The following is a 9,083-nucleotide window of genomic DNA, read 5'->3' on the forward strand; positions in this document are numbered from 1 at the left end:
GCAGGAAAATCACTTGAACCCGGGAGGCAGAGGTTGCAGTGAGCCAAGATCACGCCACTACACTCCAACCTAGGGTATAGAGCAAAACTCTGCCTCGAAAAAAAAAAAAAAAAAAAAAAGCGATCCAGGGGAGCTGCCCTGCCCTTACCACCATTTGAGGACAAAATAAGAAGAGATCTTCTTGCAAGTAGATAGTGAACCCTTACCAGACATCAAATCTGCTGACAGCATTTTGATCTTCCACCTCCATAACTGTGAGAAATAAATTTCTATTATTTATAAATTAACCAGTCTTAGGTATTTTGTTAGAGCAGTTTGGATGAACTAAGAGAGTTGGAGAAAAAGAAGTAAGATACAATTGGTGCCAAAATGAGTGATCCCATGCTATAGGAATTAGATAGAAGGTAGCTGAGATTCTTTAGAATAGAAACTGACCCTTATTCATATTGGCAATCTGAACACCTAGAATATTTCCTGGCATATAATAAAGACTCAATGAACATCTATTGCAGGATTAAAGTAAATAAGTGGTTTATTGCTGACTGATGCAGAGGAAAAACCTTATGGATAAAATAGAATTTTAACTCTATCTTGAAGGATGGGCAGGATTTGTATTAATGAAGAGAATAGGAAAGGATACTATAAGTGAGGAAAATGGCAGATGCTAAACTCCAGAGAAGTAAGAAGTGTGTTTTACACGGTGAAACCCCGTCTCTACTAAAAAAAAAATACAAAAAACTAGCCGGGCGAGGTGGCGGGCGCCTGTAGTCCCAGCTACTCGGGAGGCTGAGGCAGGAGAATGGCGTAAACCCGGGAGGCGGAGCTTGCAGTGAGCTGAGATCCGGCCACTGCACTCCAGCCTGGGCGATAGAGCGAGACTCTGTCTCAAAAAAAATAAAAAAAAAAAAAAAAAAAAAAAAAAGAAGTGTGTTTTAAGAGGGCGATGATAAGATTTCCAGGCTAGTGCTAAGAGCACATGGAGCCAAAAGTAAAACCTAAATGTTACTAGGAAAGGTGAAAAAAGATTTACAAAGAGCCTTAAAAACTAAGCTGAGGAGTGTGGACTTTATTAGGTAAGTAAATGAGAAGTGGAGGAAAGACATAAGGAAAAATACTGTTTGAGGGAGCTAACCTGGCAGTGGTGGGAGGACAGAATCCAAGGAGGGGAGTATGAGCTGTGACCCCACAAGGGGAAATGCATGCAGCAAAGCAGCTGTTGCTATAGTGCAGAGGTGAAGGACAGTGGAAAGAAGGGAGGAACTGATTTGGGAGAAACTGGAAAGTAAGAATCCAGAGTATTTGGTGACTTTTAATATGAAGCATGAGAGGCAGGGGCCAGGGGAATAGGATAAAGTTGGTGCTAGTAATGGACCGCAGAAAGAATAAGCAGCATGTTTCAGATGTGCCCTGTGGCATTCTTCTGGGAATAATTGTGTTATCTGTTGCCATGAATTGTCCAATATATATTGGGTGCAATTAGGTACTTACTGAATGCTTATCTTTTGTCCAACTATACCAGAAGCTGTGGGAAATATACAGAAAGTAAGTCAATAACACGAACATCTTCAAAATGCTGGCATTATTTTTTATTGTATTGTTATTTTATAAACATGTTTGAACCACTGTTGGTTGAATCTACAGATGCGGACCCCATGGATGGGGAGGGCTGTCTGTACTATAATTTCTGCTCAATTTACTTACAGAAACACTGACTCTGACAGTGGCAAATTAACTTGCCCAGCATAACAAAGCCAGTAAACAATAGACTCAGAAATAAAATTCCAGCAGTCTAAAGCCCAAAGCCTGCAGCTTCACCATCACACCATACAGGACTTACTGTATGGAAGTAGTTAATAAGGTTAAATAACACTAAATATTATTGAGGAACAGAACCTGTGGTAACATGAAATTTGTTTTAGGGCAGGAGGAAGAGATGAGGCTCACAAGAGAAACTGCATATGCAATAATGTGCCCAGGGTCATTGACAAAAAGGCATAAATCTGGGCTAGATGATGGCTACAGGGTTGAATGCCAGGAACAGTGTTGTCACTCAATATGCACTGGGATCAATCAATTAAATACTTATTGATCACTGATCATACATCTAGTAGTGACAGGCCTAGCATCTGGTAGTGACAGGCCTAGAAGTTGAGGATGAATGTACCCTCTTCTCACATTTTCCAGGCTTCAGTTTTATCTTCATACTAGTACAGGCCCAGGATACAGTTCATTCAGGCATGCATCATATTTCAGATCAACTCAAGCTGCCCCTTCCTCAAGGGGGCACAAATTCAAAAGCATTCCTGTGATTTTTAAAATTATTATTTGTAATGTTTTTGAGACTCCAGCTTGGCTCTTTCACCCAGGCTGGAGTACAGAGGCAGTATCTCGGCTCACTGCAACCTCCACCTCCCGGGCTCAAGCAATCCTCCCACCTCAGCCTCCTGAGTAGCTGGGACCACAGGTATGCACCACCACACCTGCTAATTGTTTTGTATTTTCTGTAGAGACGGGGTTTCACCATGTTGCCCAGGCTGGTCTCCAACTACTGAGTTCAAGCGGTCTGACCGCCTTGGCCTCCCAAAGTGCCGAGACTACAAGCGTGAGCCACTGCATCTGGCCTTGATCTTCATCATACTCGGCTTCATCGTGTTCAGCCTTATTACTCTGGGACAAAGCCTCTAGAAGCTCTAAGTGACATGAGCAGTGTAGTATTTTTAGTATGTAGAATGAGCTGGAGAAGAAATAGAACAGAGTTTAGAAAGATAAATACCTCAGCTGGGTGTGGTGGCTCATGCCTGTAATCCCAGCACTTTGGCAGGCTGAGGCGAGTGGATCACAAGGTCAGGAGTTCGAGACCAGCCTGGCCAATATGGTGAAACTCTGTCTCTACTAAAACTACAAAAATTTAGCCAGGCATGGTGGCGCGCACCTATAGTCCCAGCTACTTTAGAGGCTGAGGCAGAAGAATTGCTTGAACCTGGGAGGCAGAGGTTACAGTAAGCTGAGATCTCGCCACTGCACTTCAGCCTGGATGACAGAGCAAGACTCTGTCTCAAAAAAAAAAAAAAGAAAGAAAGATAAATACCTAGCACTTTATAAGATGCATGCCTGGTATGCAATAAATAATTGTTAAAAGAAGAAAGAAACTTTAAAGAAGATATTCTAATAACCACATTTGAGGAGAGAAGGACTCTTGCTGGTAGAAAAGGAGAATTAGAAATGAATCGAAAGGGCCGGCGCGGTGGCTCAAGCCTGTAATCCCAGCACTTTGGGAGGCCGAGACGGGCGGATCACGAGGTCAGGAGATCAAGACCGTCCTGGCTAACATGGTGAAACCCCGTCTCTACTAAAAATACAAAAAACTAGCCGGGCGACCTGGCGGGCGCCTGTAGTCCCAGCTACTCGGGAGGCTGAGGCAGGAGAATGGCATGAACCCGGGAGGCGGAGCTTGCAATGAGCTGAGATCCCGGCCACTGCACTCCAGCCTGGGCGACAGAGCGAGACTCCGTCTCAAAAAAAAAAAAAAAAAAAAAAAAAAGAAATGAATCAAAAGAGTTTTCACAGGAATAAACAACATAATAGATTGCATGTATGGTAATGGAAAAAGAAAAGTCATGGACTGCACCAACTTTTGAACCTATATACTGTGTTTGAGAAATTATATAACTGATAGATTCTGAGAATTAGAAGTTTCATAAGGGTAGGAATTCTCTCTCTTTTTCTCTATTATAATCTAGAAACTAGCCACATACTTAGTTCATAGTAGACAGGCAATAAATAATGAGGGTGCTGAATAAATAATGTATTCATCTTAAGAAGAAAACCAAATTCTCATAATCCTCAAGCTGTGAGTCTCAACTCAGAGCAGTGACATTTACTGCTGGGAACTCATGTCTTAATGAGCCACTCTTACAGAAGGAACTTTGTTATATCCTTTAATAAGTTAGATCGGGAGAAAAAAGCCAGAGACAGGGAGATGTTTGAGAACCACTGCACTAGCACAAATGCCTAGTGGCATTCTTGATTTCAGGTTAGGGCTAGGATCGTGTCTAGAATGAAGGGCCTGTATTAGTTATTGACTGGATTCCTGAAACCAACTCCAAGATGAATTTATCAGGAAGGTCAGTGGACCCGTCACTTGCATAAGCCCCTAAATTTCTTAAATTTGTATATACTTTAGGTGCCATAAAACCTGGACCTACCACGAAACTATGCATCATATACATTAGGTCCAACTGGCACAAAAAATGATCTGAATTTCCCTCTTGTCTTGTCATCATCCCAAATAACTGAAGTCTGCATCCTAAGCTTGGAATTAAAACTAAGTTTGAATTTTCGTTATGCCTTTACAAGCTCCATGACTTTAATATACTATTTAATTTCTCTGAGTTTCTGTTTCCTCATCTGCAAAATGGAAATACGAATAACTACCCTTCAGGGTTAGTATAAGCTTAAATGTGCATAAGAGTTCAATAAATTGAGTTCCATTATTATTACTACTTTTCTGGAAATGCTGATTTGCAAGAGTTATGTACCAGATTCAGAACATACATTTTCTTTTTTTTAACTTCTGTTCTCTCAATATCCATTGAGTGTGAATCTAAACTTAAGCACTAAGCTTTTATGAATAATATTCTGAGCTGCAGAGATTACTGTTTCACCAAGTTATTCCAAGCAATTTTTCAGGCTGAACAAAAACCAAATTTATCATATAACTTAGTGGTCTTTTTTTTTTTTTTATCATCTGGAAACAAAAAAAAAGCCATGAACACCGATGAATAGGCCTGCCTGGTGACTCATGTCTGTAATCCCAGCACTTTGAGAGGCCGAGGCAAGAGGATCACTTGAGCCCAGGAGTTTGAGACCAGCCTGAGTGACATAGTGATACCTCACCACTACAAAAAATAAATGTAAAAAATTAGCGAGGTGTGGTGACGCATGCCTGTAGTCCCAGACACTTGGGAGGCAAAGGTGGGAGGATCACTTGAGCCCAGGAGATCAAGGAAGGCCACAGTGAACGGTGATTGAAACACTGAACTGTAGTCTGGGCCACAGAGTGAGATCCTGTCTCAAAACAACAACAACAACAACAACAAATTCTATCTATCTATCTATCCCAATGAATAAATGAACATACTTTTGTACTGTAATAAAGAGTGGTTAGAATTTTATTATTTGCATAATCCTATTTTAAATAAAAATGGGCAGCCAGGTGCTGTGGCTCACACCTGTAATCCCAGAACTTTGGGAGGCCGAGGCGGTTGGATCACCTGAGGTCAGGAGTTCAAGATCAGCCTGGCCAACATAGTGAAACCCCATCTCTACTACAAATACAACAATTAGCCAGGTGTGATGATGCACACTTGTAATCCCAGCTACTCAGGAGGCTGAGGCAAGAGAATCACTTGAACCCAGGAGGCAGAGGTTTTTCAGTGAGCCAAGATTGTGCCATTGCACTCCAGCCTGGGCAACAGAGTGAGACTCCATCTCAAAAAGTAAATAAATAAAAATGGACTCTAACATACTTTTTACTGAGGGGAGTGCTCTCACATACTTTTGCTCTTAAATATGTTCTTCTGAATGTGTCTTCCACTTTACCTACTCATATCATTCTGGCATAGGAAGAAAGAAATTAGGCCAAATCTTCCCCAAATATTTAAAGTCTACAGGCTTCTTGTCCTTGCAGTTATACTTAAGGATCCTTTAATTTTAAAGAAAATAAAATACCAAGAGCTACTCTGAATTCCAGAAGCATTTAGATAATTTTATCTAAACAATCTTAATAGCAGCTACCTGCATTGAAAGCATAGTCATACAAATGTGTGTAAACTATAATTTATTCTATTACAGAGCTTAGTGTTCATTATTCTGGAAATAACTCCATATCCAGCTCCCTCCTCCCACCCACACCCTCACACTAGGAGTCCAAGGGGCACTAGTCATGAATCACTATTTTAGACACTTTAGAATCAGTGGTCAGGGTGTCTTTGCCCATTTGTGTGAGTCTTGATGCCTTCCTAGCCTAAAAGAAAATAGAACATGAAGAAGGAAAGCACCTGGGCTACGTTTAGATCATGGGCTCTCCAGACAAAGCCTCACTATGAACGTATGAGAACAATCTCCTTTTCTAGACTGTCGTCAACCCAAATTCGAATTCCGGTTGTGCTGTTTATTAAAATGTGGGTGTCACCTAACCAAAATGGGCTTCAAAATCTTCTTTATCTGCTAATTACAAGTTATTTTATTTTATTTTATTTTATTTTATTTACTATTTACTTTTTATTTTTTGAGACCGAGTCTTGCTCTGTTGCTCAGGCTAGAGTTCAGTGATATGATCTTGGCTTACAACCTCCGCCTCCCAGGTTGAAGTGATTCTCCTGCTTCAACCTCCCAAATACCTGAGATTACAGGCGCGAGGCACCTTGACTGGCTAATTTTTGTATTTTTAGTAGAGACGGGGTTTTGCCATGTTGGCCAGACTGGCCTCAAACTTCTGACCTCAGGTGATCCACCAACCTCAGCCTTCCAAAGTGCTGGGATTACAGGCATGAGCCACCGCACCTGGCCTGATTACAAGTTACTTTAGAAGAAAATACCTTTTATCTACAGCATCCTCTACCAGATCAAAGCACTCTCACATATGTTATCTCATATGAGCTACACAACAACTTTGAGCCAAGACAAGACAAAGAAAACTGTTCCCATTTTTCAGATAAGGGAACTGAGTCTGTGATCACATGACTTTTTCAATTTAGATTAAATTAGTATTTGAGACAGATACCTAGCAAGGTTTTCTGATTCTTGAACTAGTTAGTTTCTGACTACCTCCCACTGGTTCTTCCATGTCTATAAATCTATGATTCTAAGAATCATGGCCCATCAGAGAGACACTTTGCATGGCTTATGTCTGAGACTATTCGGTGGCTGGTAAGAACAGAATAATGCCACTATTCTTCAAGTTTTTTCAAAGGTTGCAGAATCAAATGCAAGTTATTTTTAACATTCTTTGTGAATTCAAATACCAAGTGAATATTGTGATTTTTATTTCGACGACAAGAACATCCATTTAAGTACCTTCCCTCTTTCTTCCCCTTCCCCACCAACCTCTCTTTTTAACCCACAATCAGGGCCTGCTGGTACTAAGCCTTTTGGCATCTCTGGATGAATCTTATGTGATTTAAAATAGCTGCTACTGAGCTGTTGTTTAGTACTTTAGTCCACGTCGGCTTTAAGTGTGTACAACATAGAAAGAGTTCTTTTCTGAGGACTGACTCTAAGCTTCAAGAAATGTTGAAGGGTTTTGTTTTCCCAGAGCTGTCAAGTTTCTTTGAGAGAACTGAAAAGATGCAACAAAGGAAGATGTGAGAGTGATTTTAAAAAATTTTAAATATCTCTTTGGTTCTCTAATTTTTTTCAAATTAAAGTTATATTGCTAACCATTCCATAGCTAAATGCCTGTTTACCTTTGGATTGTTGTACTGTGGTGATTATGACCCTTATCTCGTGTGTGTGTGTGTGTGTGTGTGTGTGTAAGTGTGTGAGTGGACCGATGTTCCTTTCTTTCAGCCTTTTCTCTGAATGGTAAAGGTTTATCAGAGACTAAAAACTTATCTTTTCAAAACTGAATTTGTAGTAAAAGTGGTTTGATGTAGAAGGGAGAAGGGGAAGTAGAAACAAAAGTAACATTGGAAGAATAGTAAGAGAAAAGCAACAGACAGCAGACCCAAATTGTACAGCACACCATGTTTATGTGATTTACTTGGGGTTATATGTTTTTAAAAGCAACATATAAATGCATAGCAGGATTTTGGCAGATGAAATTATGTTGTGTTTACTTTAAGGCACTCGATGATAAACAGTTATTTAGTACAAATAGTATGCCCGATGGTGCAAAGAACACTGAATTAGATATGGCTCCTGCAAAGGAGGTTTGAAATCTAAATACAAATTAGAGGCAGGATATAAAACACCCAGGAAAAAAACCTAACATTTAAACATGTAAAAATGTCATCATGGGCATTCTAAATTACTTCTAGACATAATTTGTAAAATTTCCTAACTGCACATACAAACAGTGTAAATAAAGTTACATTTACACAGATTTAAACTGTGCAGATGTAAGCACATGAATCTCAGACATGCCATTTAAAAGTGATACATTTAGCTGCTAAATATAGGCATCCACCTGAAAAGTGCTGTCTTTACTGTTCATCTCCCTTACGTTTTTAATTACATTCAACTTCTTTATAAATTACAAGTTTGAATAAACATCCAAACATTTGTTATTTCTGAATAATATGTGCTTATACATTTCAGTAAAATTTTCTCTAAATGATTTTTAAATTTTCTGTTTGGCTCCTGTTTTTTTAAGTTGGCAAAATGGAAAATTGAAGAGCCGTTGAAGAAAAACAAACCAAATTCTTCATGTGAACAATCGTTTCACATTGATGTCTTGAAACAAGAAAGATTTCTCCTATTTATTTACCAGAGATGAGTACAGATAATTTCATTGTACATCGATTTTCTCTAAGGAGGGAGGAAATGTGGTCAGCTAAAACAAAGCACTGAAATGGGGAAACAGCTGCCACAACATCTATTCTCATCTCTATCTTCACAATTTGCTCTGACTCTTAGAAACTCACTTGGTTTCCATGATCCTAGGGTTTTTTGTTTGTTTATGTCTTTGTTTCCTTGTTGTTGTTTTCCTTTGGTCATTATTTCATTTTTTGTTTTTTGTTTTGTTTTGTTTTTAATGAACATGATCAGACTTAGAGTTAGAATTCTTGAGCTGTTTTGTTGAGATATTTAAATTGGTCTGCTCTATAAACAATATATTCATAAAATGGTAACCAAAATAATCATACATCATTCAGGAATATAATCATATGAAATTCATGTAGCTAAGTGTTTAGTGAGCGCCTACTGCTTGAAGGGGACTGAGCTAGGCACTGCATAAGCGTATTTGGTCTTTAAATCACAACATACTTACGTAACTGTCATTATATGAAAATATAAGGCTCTTAGTAGGAAATACTGTGTGAAGTAAGAATAAAATTGTCCAAAAGAATATTGCCGTGAAC

Source organism: Rhinopithecus roxellana, chromosome 12 (genome assembly GCF_007565055.1).
Source record: "Rhinopithecus roxellana isolate Shanxi Qingling chromosome 12, ASM756505v1, whole genome shotgun sequence".
Taxonomy (NCBI): Eukaryota; Metazoa; Chordata; class Mammalia; order Primates; family Cercopithecidae; genus Rhinopithecus; species Rhinopithecus roxellana.